Below are 11,009 nucleotides of genomic sequence, written 5' to 3'. Positions count from 1 at the left end.
CTAGGATTTTATTCTTTCGGAGAGACTATCTTCCTTGCCAGAACCAAGTCATAAATTTGTGTACACATATCCCACAAATTGTTTAAATCATTTCCTTAGGAACTGAGGATTCATAAACCAAACCATACTCAAGTTCAATCAATAAAAACGGCTCTGTTTGTCAAATACATTCCATTAAAAACTATCTTCAGGTTCAAATTGGCTTCCTCACATAATCATCTCATGGTCTCATGTTTTTACTCTAATAGAATTTGACATTTAAATTCTAAATTAAAAAGGCAGTGGTGGGGGGTGGTCTGTGATGAGTTTCCTGTTTTTAACTTTTTCATTTTATCTGTTCTTTTTTGCCTCCAAGTATCAGTCCCACCCATGGTATCCTGCCCTGATTCAGGAGAATATACAAGGAAAGTGTAAGTAGCTTTCTAAGGGGAAGTTTCTTAGGCCTCTAGCGATCAGACCCAGACCCTTCTAAGTGGATAAGACAAGCAAGCTAGGGTCTTTGCAGCAGGAAACTTTGCCTTTTTCTTGAACCTCAACATGCATTCCTAAATCTCCCATAATCAGAAAAAAAGGAAATTAATGTGAGTATATTTTTACTTTATGCATAATTTATTAGTATCTGTCATCCCAATGAAAGAGTACCTTGACTGAAGAGCTTTCCACAGGATAAAAATTGTTTTAAAAGAAATGTGACCATGAGATTAATTTTTTGAACCTTAGGGTTCATTTTTCATTATTGATTATTGAAAGTAAATGTCCCAACCCAATGTATTTTGTTAAGACAACATTCCCATGGAGAGCAGAGGTGAACATAAAGAAGAAAAGGAAACGAAAAGAAATTTTTAACAGTGTTCCCACTCTGACCAGACATCTGAAACTTGACTAGTTACATGATTCTCTTCTCAATCACCTGCAAATTCTCTTGTGTTCAGTTTAAGAGGATCTGGGGAGACTGTGAAGAGGAGCTTACGTGTTCCTATAATACCACCTGGGAAGCTTATGGGAGGGAGAGCCCCTAAGCCACTGTTATCTTCCTCTCTTTGGAGAAGCCCAGAACCCTAGAGCCATGAGGCATGTGATGGGTGGGAGGGAATATGGCTTCCTTCTTACTTCTCCTTTATACTTAAATGACACTATAGAAAATGCAGTTAATAAAACTGGGCTTCCCTGGTGGCTCAGCTGGTAAAGAACCCACCTGCAATGCAGGAGACCCTGGTTCGATCCCTGGGTCAGGAAGAACCCCTGGAGGAGGGCATGGTAACCCATTCTTGCCTGGAGAATCCCCACAGACAGAGGGGCCTGGTGGGCTACAGTCCCTGGGGTCTCAAAGAGTTGGACACAACTGAGCGACTAACACTTAACTAAATAGAAAAGGCAACAGTTAGAAGTTACCATTCCTCTTTGATCAAATGTGCTGAAAAAAGAAGTTATAAATTTTAAAAATAACATTTCTGGTAAATAGAAAGTTATTATGATTACATATTCCCTATCCTCCACAAGCCAAAAAATTAAGCATATTTGGGGGAAAGAAAAACAGGAAAATTGAGGTGAGCACCAAGCAGAGAATCCTTGCACTTGAACTCTGCACTGACATTTAAATGTTCTACTCAATGCCCTTCATCAGAGAAAGGACCTCAGCACAGTAATCCATAAGAAATCAAATCAACAGAACCTCAACAGAAACATTTCACCTGGAGGTATTAGTCCTAGATGTTAAAAGTCTTAAAACAATAACAAAAGCTTGCTACAGATGCCATGCATTTATTTAGTTTTGGCCTCTTTGGTGGTAGAGATAAGCTCAAAGTTAATAAAAAGGAAAAAAGTTGCAAAAAATTTTATGAAATCATTTTACAGATCAAACTGGCTTTGCTATCAGCCATGAAAAGCTATGTGAATCTCATGAAATAATCCCATATCTAGGTTATCTCCAATTCCTAACACCTGGTTTTCATGGCTATGTTCCCACTGAATGTGAATTTAATATTCATTCTGAAGCAAAATCAGTTCTGTTTGGTACTGGCAATATTTATTTCCCTTGCCTTTTCCCATCATTTTAGAAATAACCTTATAGTAATCTCCACCATAAAATGGAAATATTTCATTAATATTCTTCCCTGCATAAATTTAAAGCTGTTATTAATGAGTAATATATGTGTCAGTCATTTTGCTGAAGGTGCCATCTTGGGCAGATAATTATGACTCTCCTAATTTTTTAACACGGATATTCTGGAAGTACAATTGTTATTCCAGCATTTAGAAACATCATTGGGTCCCTTTAAGAGCACTTATGATACATAAAATTTGAGAGATGGTCATATTGAGATCAGACATCTAAAAAGAGGCTTCTTCAGTCCTTTTAGAACAAGTTAAATGACATATCAGGTTTATTTCTAAGAAATCTATTCAAAATCAGGAGGAAAAAGCTTTTATATGCTCACAACCTCAGAAACTATGGTTTGAACAAAAGAGAATTTATTTTCTACAACTCCAGTCTCAGGTAAGCCATGATATTGAAGCCCATTAGGAGTAAATACCTGAATATGGATAATAAGGCCATGTCTTCAATTCAGGTAAATGTGCCATCACCTGCTAGTGACTTCTGCCTTGAGAAAAGTAAAGGTGGTAGGACATAAGGGCCACAGATTTGCCAACCCTTGTTTGGTTCCTCAATGGCAATGAACTATAAGAAGTGTTTACAATGTTAGCCAAAAACCTGAGAGCATTATTGGTGTATAAAATCTAGAAGCTGGGGATAATTCCACACTGGAAACTTTGGTGCTGAAATAGTTTAAGTGAAAAGTGCCATTGGTTAGAATATCACATTTGGTAAATTCTGATGAGTAAATACTGGTCTCTGTGCTTGGTAGGCTCTCAGAGTAGAACTTTCTACCTTCTTACTTTTCTTCCACTGGGACATGGGTTTCTTAAGTCAACTGGGCAGGGTCAAGGTGAAGATGCTAGATGTGAAGTTTGATTTCATTGTGGCTCTCGATGTTATCGCCCAAACATGTTATTTATATTCAAGAGTTAAACTTTTTTCCACCCACCTCCCCGTCCCAAAAATGAGATGATGTTATAAGGACCTCACAAAATTCTTCATCCTTCTGTGAGGATTAAATTTCTAATGGGGTAGAGAACTGTTGGAAGAGAGCCTGCTCTAGGACTCAGGAATTGTGTAAACCTTACAGAAAATGATCACATAACTCTAAATAACAGTACAGGTAAACAGACTTGAGTGACTAAGGGTTGAACAAGGATAACTCAAAGAATATAATCAAAAGGTAATTCATTTCGTCTCTTACTGCCTTCCTAAACTTTAACAGGGCAATCTGCTCTGCCAGAATAGAGCTTGTGCAGGTTCCATGGTGTATCAGCTCACTCTTGAGTAATAAACATTTGTATTGTCATTTTACATCATAAAATGCCCTAATAAGACATTTAGAACACAGTCCCATGTTTTAGTCGAAACTCTGAACTTGACTTTGGGTGACACCTTCTACCCAACTCTAAATCAGGTTTGTGACAGGTTGGAGCCAGGCTGTGAAGACAATGGTCCTTCTCTTTTGCTTTGTTGCCCTGCCCATCTCCCCATTCACGATTGCACTGTCTGGTCAGCAGGGTCATGATGGAAACATTCTCACAGCTATTTCGCAGCGAGAGGCTGGCAGGACCACCCCAATTTTTCCAGCAAAGTCACTCACCATTCTCTAGCTCTCCCGGCTGGGAGTCAGGCTTGAGTCCAGTTAGAATTACTTTTCTCAAGTGTCGGTCAAGCACCAGACCTTTTAGTCTCCCAATTTCAGGGAACATATTCAAAAGTTCTTAGCTTAATCTCCTGGAGGAAGCCCTCTAACTAGGCTTCGACTGAGAAGGCAGCAGCCTTCCCATCCGGAAGAGGCAATAGTCATCTCCGCCCAAAATCTCTTTACCAATCTCTTGATGAAAACTTCAACGTGAGCATCCTATTAGAGGAGCACATTAGGGACTGGATACACTTTCTAGAACAGATATTCCTAATTTAGGAGCTGATTGCAGAAAGAGGAATGCCCATTGCTGAACTCGGCTGCGAGCAATCAGTGCTAATCCACCACGTCTACCAGCTGCCCGCGGAGGCCGAAGCGGTCCCAGAATCCTCTGTCCACAGGCGCAGCAGGGTTTCTCTCCCCAATCTGTGGGTCTCAGCTCTCGGCCTCACAGGGATACAAGGAGACAAACAAAGAAAACTTCCTCAGGCGTTGTCTAGCTTTGCAACAGTTTCCAGGAGGGCCGAAGCTTAACTTTGAAGATGCTGAGAACCAGAGGAATTAAGAATACAGTCGTCTTGTATCCAGTGTCATGGATAGCTACTTAAAATCTCCTGGACAGAGTTTGCAGATATATATTTTGAAAATCTTACTCTCAGTATTTATTTCAACTCTTTCAATAAAGGTTAGAGTTTTTAAAAAAAAGAAGAAAGAAAATGGTGGCTCTCACTGCCGGAGCGAGGCAGAAGGAGCACGGGAAGATGGCGCCGGCCCCGGGCCTCTAGGAGGGCATCCGCAGGCGCCCACACACCGGATGCCTGTCCCTCAGGCCGACGGGGCAAGACCAGCAAATGAGCCTCCTTCAGTCTGGACGCCTCTCCTTTAGCCGTTTGTGCGCCGCACCCTGGAGCAGGTGAGTCTGCGAGCAGACGCGAAACCCTTCAAGAGCTGTCTCAGTTCATTGCGGGTCCATGGATGCCAGAGCCGTTGGCTTTCTTTCTTTCTTTTTAATTTTCCTGCCCTGGGAGGCAGCATTTTAAAAAATATTTTTATTTACTTATTTATTTGGCTGCGCTGAGTCACAGTTGCAGCACTCAGGGTCTTCCACCTTCCTTGTGGGGCATGTGGGATCTAGCTCTGGGACTAGAGAGCAACCTGGGCCCCCTGCGTGGGGGCAGGGAGTCTTAGCATCGGACCACCAGGACAGACCTGCTGGTTTCCAAAGATGGATTTTTGTAGGGTTCTCTCTCAGCTGCAGGTCTGAAGAGCCTCTGCCCAGGCACTGTTTTCGGAAAATTCTTATGTCATCTTACTTGATGCTTGCAAGCAGCCTGTGAAATTTACCCATTTATCAGATGGGGGGCTGAGAGTTAGAAAGGTATATAGTGACATCAGAAAAATAAACAAAAAAACTGGATTCAAATGTAGAGCTTCGGTTTTTCCACAGCTTCTTACATGTGAAGTGTGACTTTGGTTTTGCACGTGGAGGCATTTTAAGGAGGGAATAATAAATCCACATGGAAGTTAATATTCTGAAGTGCTAAAGTTACCTGGATTACAGAAACATAACATGTAGTATCTGCAGAAAGCAATTGCAAGAACAAGTGTTTTGAGACCTAATTTCTATATTTCTACAACAGACATGGCTGTTTGCAAGTTTCTTTCTTTGTGGTCGCTTAATTTTTCAAATGAGTGAAGGCAAGTAACACGGATACATTTTGTTTGTTTATTTGACTCCCAGGTGTCCATGGGCAATACCTTTGAAATTAGCAACACAATGTGGAAATCTTAGTGGAGACTGTGATAGGTTATCAGAAATATTTGGAGACTGTAGTTTATTGGTATTATTTTGGACATTGAGTCTCATCGCATGCAATTTCAGGTGACTTAGATATTAAGCCAATACCCATCAAAGGCCTCCTTGAAGAAATGTCTCTTGAAGTCAGGGACTCCTTGTCTTGTTGTCAATACTCAATACTAACTGTGGCTAGTACTCAGAGGTACTCAGTACAGTTAATCACATTTAAATGGAGTGCTTTAAAGCAAACATGTAGGCTTTTTTTAAAAAAATCAGAATATGTTTTATTACTAAAACTTCTTTTATTATCCACTGCGTTTCTTTTTCTCCTTGTTATCTATTTTATGTGCTGTCTGGAGGTATAATAAACCTTGGATCAGTTGGCTAGCTTAATTGAAAAATGTTTTGAAATGAAAAGTTAAAAAGCAAAACAAAATATATTGAAAACCATTTCCATTCCAATTTCTTCTGTTAGTTCAGTTGTAAGAAATGGAGAACAAAAGCATTACCAACCAAGGCTTTTAGCGAAAACATAATTGCTTACACATCCAAATACATTAGCCAAGTTTGCTACACGCGATTAGGCAGCCAATTGTGTTGAAAATGTGCTTGCTCATTCAGTGGAGACCACACCCCAGGGCTCACTCACTTACTCTTCTTCAGTCCTTAAGTTGGGTGAGCACTAGCCCATTCTCATTAGCCACTTCTTGGAAAATATAATGGGGCCACCCGTAGTAAGAATCATTTGGGTCCAAATAAAAGACCTAATGTCTTCAACTAACCCCACTTTGGTTAGGCCAGGAAAGTCTCCCTCCAGTGTTTCCTAAGAACTCAAGTAGAGTCATTCTATCAAAGGGTGCCAGTAATTAATGAAAGTTGTATGCCAGGCACTGTCAAAAGTGCATTATGTTTAAAAATGTATAATGTCAGAGAAGTGGATCAAATTCTACATTTTTTTTTTTTTTAGTTTACATGTGACATGAAAAATAGTTCAATTTAAAAGAGAAACAGGGTCATATTGTGTCTCAGGTACATTTCCCCATTCTTGTTTCTCTACCTGAAGTTAATTTAGTTTTCAGTTCTCAGGAAAATGTGTTGGTGACTTGGAAACCTAGCTTTCCTTGTCTTGAAATTCTTTTCTAACCATAACACCAGTTTTTATTTTGAAATGGTCTTAAATACAGCACAGCTATTATACATTCCTTAATTTCACCCCAAATATCAAAGTAAAGCAAGATCATCTTTTTCTTAGTTTTCCCCTGAAAGTATAGAGAGAAATATTTTACAATAGCTGGGCTTTAGGTATTCAGAAGACCCAAGATGGCAGGTGAAGGTAACTGTCCCATTTTTTCGTTGAATAGAATTTACCTATCTAATAGCCAATTACTTAACACGTCATCCTTTAGGATCAATCCAGAAGTGTTGGGATCAACTATGTGTTGGAAGTTAGTTCTCCTGGGATAAGTGCTAAAAGTTCTCATTGCCAGCAGGCTACCACATAAAATGTAGGCGATGAAACCGAGGTGCTAGCTAGTCAACTAAATGTATAGAGCAGCATGCCTTCCACTTAAGCAACAACTTCCTTTTGAAGTTTTTTCCTGGACTGTTTGATTTCCTGACCGTCACTACCCTGGACAAAGCTGAATGCAAAAACTACACATGTGCATGTCAAGCTGACTTGGTTTCTGTATTAGTTTGTTTTTGCTGCTCTAATGAATTAACACTAAGTCAGTGGCTTAAAACAGCACCAATATATTGTCTTATATCTTCTCATCACAGGTCTCAATGAAGTAAAATAAGGGTATTGACAGGGTTGTGTTGTCTTCTGGAGGCACTATGAGAAAATTTATTTTCTGATCTGTAATAGCCTTTAGAAGTCTCTCACAGTCCTTGGCTTGTGGCCTTCTCCCTCTGTCTTCAAGCAAGCAAAAATAGATCAGGCCCTCACATCACTCTGCCCTCCTCTGCCTCCTTTTTCCACTTACAAGTATCCTTGTGATTATACTGGATAATATATGTATTAAGATAATTTAGAATAGTCTATATTTTAGGTGTAGCTAACTGTCAACCTTAATTCCATCTACAGCCTTTGCTGTAGAAACTAACAATTTCACAGGTTCCTGGAATTAGGATGTAGACACCATTATTTTCCCTACCAGAGACTCATTTTCATTTTGACTGATAAAAATTAAATATTTTCAACTAATATTTCTGAAAACTACCTGTAGACAGTAAACAGGGAAAACGTTTCTCTCAGTCAAGTCCATTTGTTGCTCATACCGTTATCTTTAAATGTCTCTGCTAGTAGCAGACAGATTTTTAAGATTCAGTGATCTCTGGTTCCATATTGTCTGTATTCGAACTTCACTGAGCCCCTTTCCTCCCCACTTGCCTTTGTGTGGGCAGTGCAGCTCTGCTGTCAGTAACGAGCCCCTCTGCCACAGAGCAGACCTTTTGAAGAGTACCTACTTTTCATCATGCTAAAGTATGAGCTCACACACGTTCATACTTGCCTTTGTTCCCTCCAGGCTTCCATACCTCATGAGTTGCCTCTTTGCTTTCAGGGGGAATCAAGGTAGCAGACCTCAACAGCATTCTGTTTCAAGGGTTGAGGAGAGGCAGCAGAGAGGGGATTTAGGTTATATCCAATGACCACCTCTTTCCTGGGTTTGCCCTCACAGCAGCTGGAGGGCTTGGAGGTGCTAAGCCCTCTGATTTAGAACTACACAGGTCTGAAGGCTGAGCATTTTCTATGAAGGGCCTTCATCTTTGGAATTCCCTCTCCAAGGCTATTGACCTATATGGCCTAAAGTAAATTCTCACTAGTAAAGTGGATTTCACAGTTAATGTGGCCAAGCTGATTTGGATTATTTATTTCCAAAGTTAGCCACAGTTGTAGAACTCTCAGATGTATGCAGGAATTGAATGCATCTTTAGAAATCTCAGGAACGAATAGCACTCTCTGAGACACGAGAGGGATGGGTCGTAATCTTCTTTTTGTGTTGCCTGTGACTTGCTCTAATACCAAATTGCAACCTGTCCTCTGTGGTTATTTCTTCCATGTTGTGTTTTGTCAAGCTAACCTACCTGACCCATTCCTATGTTTGATTACTTGACAGCAAATGAATGACAGAAAATGTAAATAAAGCACACGGTGTATCTGCATATGAAGTCAGCTGTACCGGCCTCTGTGGGGGACTGGAGTGGGGTGGACCTGAAGGAAGTTATTAGCTCTCCAGCAGGGGCAAAGAGAAAAGCCAGTTCTGTCAAACATGAATGTTGAAACAAAAGGAAATCACCCCATCCCAGATGCTCTGGGCTGAATCTGCCTTCCTGGGGTCTTATTCTGGTTCAGAGATAGCTGTGTCCTTGAAGTGCTCTCTGTTGAGTGACACTAGTCCATGGTATCAAGTAGTGTTTAAAATACCTAGATTAAAAGCCTTCTGCATTTAATGTCTCAGCTCCAACAGGTATATAAACCAAAATGAACTTGCAAATTTCATTGAAGCTTTATCCTCTAGCCCAGGCTAGTCCCTAATGTCACAATTTCCACATTCCTGACAAAGAATCTTTTACTCTAACCAAGTTCCCGCGCACAGTTGGCAGCTGGCCCATCCAGCGGGGGAAGGTGACTTTTGTGGTGTCCTCACTCGTGCGGGGGTGCAGGTTAACACATCCTCCTTGGGCAATGAGGGGACTAATATTCTGTGCTTTGTTCAAAGCTCTGAAGGATCAATGTATGACATGTGATACTCGAATTGATGCTATTCCTGTCCTGAAAGGGAACTCCAGTTCCCTTCCAAGTGGAAGAGGTGAGGGGATTTGACTCTTGGCTCAGTACTGCCTGAGTAAATACTTTTTTTTTACATCAAATTTCAGCCTAATATGGTTTGAGGTTTCAATTAAAACAGGTAGGTAACAGGTATTCTTATAGATTTGTTCTAATGTGAAATAGATCATGGATTTCAGGTACATTTAGACCAAGCAGTGCAGTTTTTTGTTTTTTTTTTTAATAAATTCAGTAGGTGTTCAACAATATGTGGCCAGTGTGTTCATTAGCCTGGCCGCCATCTCACAGGGAGCCCACTTCCGGTCAGGGTGCTCTTGGAAAAGTCCTGGCAGTTGTTGCATCACCAGCAGAATTTGTGCACTTAAGAGGGGGTGTATTTGTAGACCCCGTGACTCCTACCTACTGAGTAGAATGGGTACAATTGCTTTGACACAGGAAATAGAAGCATTGGTCTCAGTGTCCAACTCTGCTGTTCTCTCCCGAGCCTCCACCTTAGAATAAAGTGGGCCTATGAATACAATAGTAGGTGAGGTGGTCAATGATGGCTGAACTCAGAAGCAAGTTCAGATTGGACTTGGTCAACTGAATGAATCTGCTCAAGGCCCAGCAGTGAGTTGAAGGTCCCCTTCTTGGGAAACAGTTCTCTGCTCAGGACAGGAAGAGAATGGTGACTGTCCAGGCTGTTCTCACAGCTTGGTGACCTCAGCATTGGACCAGGTGGGGTCTGCGGCTCGTATACCTGAAGAAAGCCGTTCAGTATACACTGAGTCCTGATGGCCTAAGCAGTACAGGATTGCTTTGACGTTTCTTTCCCCAGCTTTATTGAGATGTGGTTGGCAAGTTAAATGGTAAGATATTTAAAGTGTACAACATGATTCACATGCACATTGTTGATTGGTTTGTTTTGTATCCTAACCCAGCAGTCCCCGTGCAGTCCACCCATGATACCCTGACTCTGCTCACTCCGGCCCCTGCCACATGCTTACCCAGTGCCTGATCACATCTACGGTTCATCAGGTCCCATGTAGCTGAACTGACATGCTACAAAGCATGTGCAAAACATGTCTAAATCACCCTTTAGGACTTTATTTCTTGTTAATTAGCAAACTTTGACTTTCAATGGTGACCAACCAAGATTTTTTTTTTTAAAGAAAGTGTTCATCTTATGTATACAAGACTTACAAGAACAGCCTGGTATGCTATTGGCTTTGTCCTGGCAACTAAAATCAGTCCCCAGCATTCATCAGGGTATCTTGCTCTCAACTTTCACTACTGTATGTAATCCACTTCTATGTTTTATGTAGAGAGATTTATTTTGGTGTGTCCTGGGTCATGATGAATCCAGAACCATGGTTTGAAACATGTTCTATTAACTCCACAGTCTGTATTTTCTGCTTTGACAAGTTCCACCATACCTTCACATGGTCCTCTCCATATAAAGGAATCATAGTCTTCACTTTAACCTTTTTTATGTGACTAGATCCCCCGTTACTTGAATCATGTTGGAACTCAAAGTTTTCCTCTTTCATGTCTGTTAACTTCCTTTGCTTTTAACAAGGTTCCGACAACTGGGTAGTATTTCTACAGTGGTCTCATTAGTATCTGGTTCAGAACTGGGAAAATTTCCCCTGGTTTTTATACTCTACATGCATTTATTTTATTTGGAATACTTTATTGC

The sequence above is a fragment of the Cervus canadensis genome, chromosome 3 (assembly GCF_019320065.1).
Source record: "Cervus canadensis isolate Bull #8, Minnesota chromosome 3, ASM1932006v1, whole genome shotgun sequence".
Taxonomy (NCBI): domain Eukaryota; kingdom Metazoa; phylum Chordata; class Mammalia; order Artiodactyla; family Cervidae; genus Cervus; species Cervus canadensis.
This window is presented reverse-complemented; position numbering follows the sequence as displayed.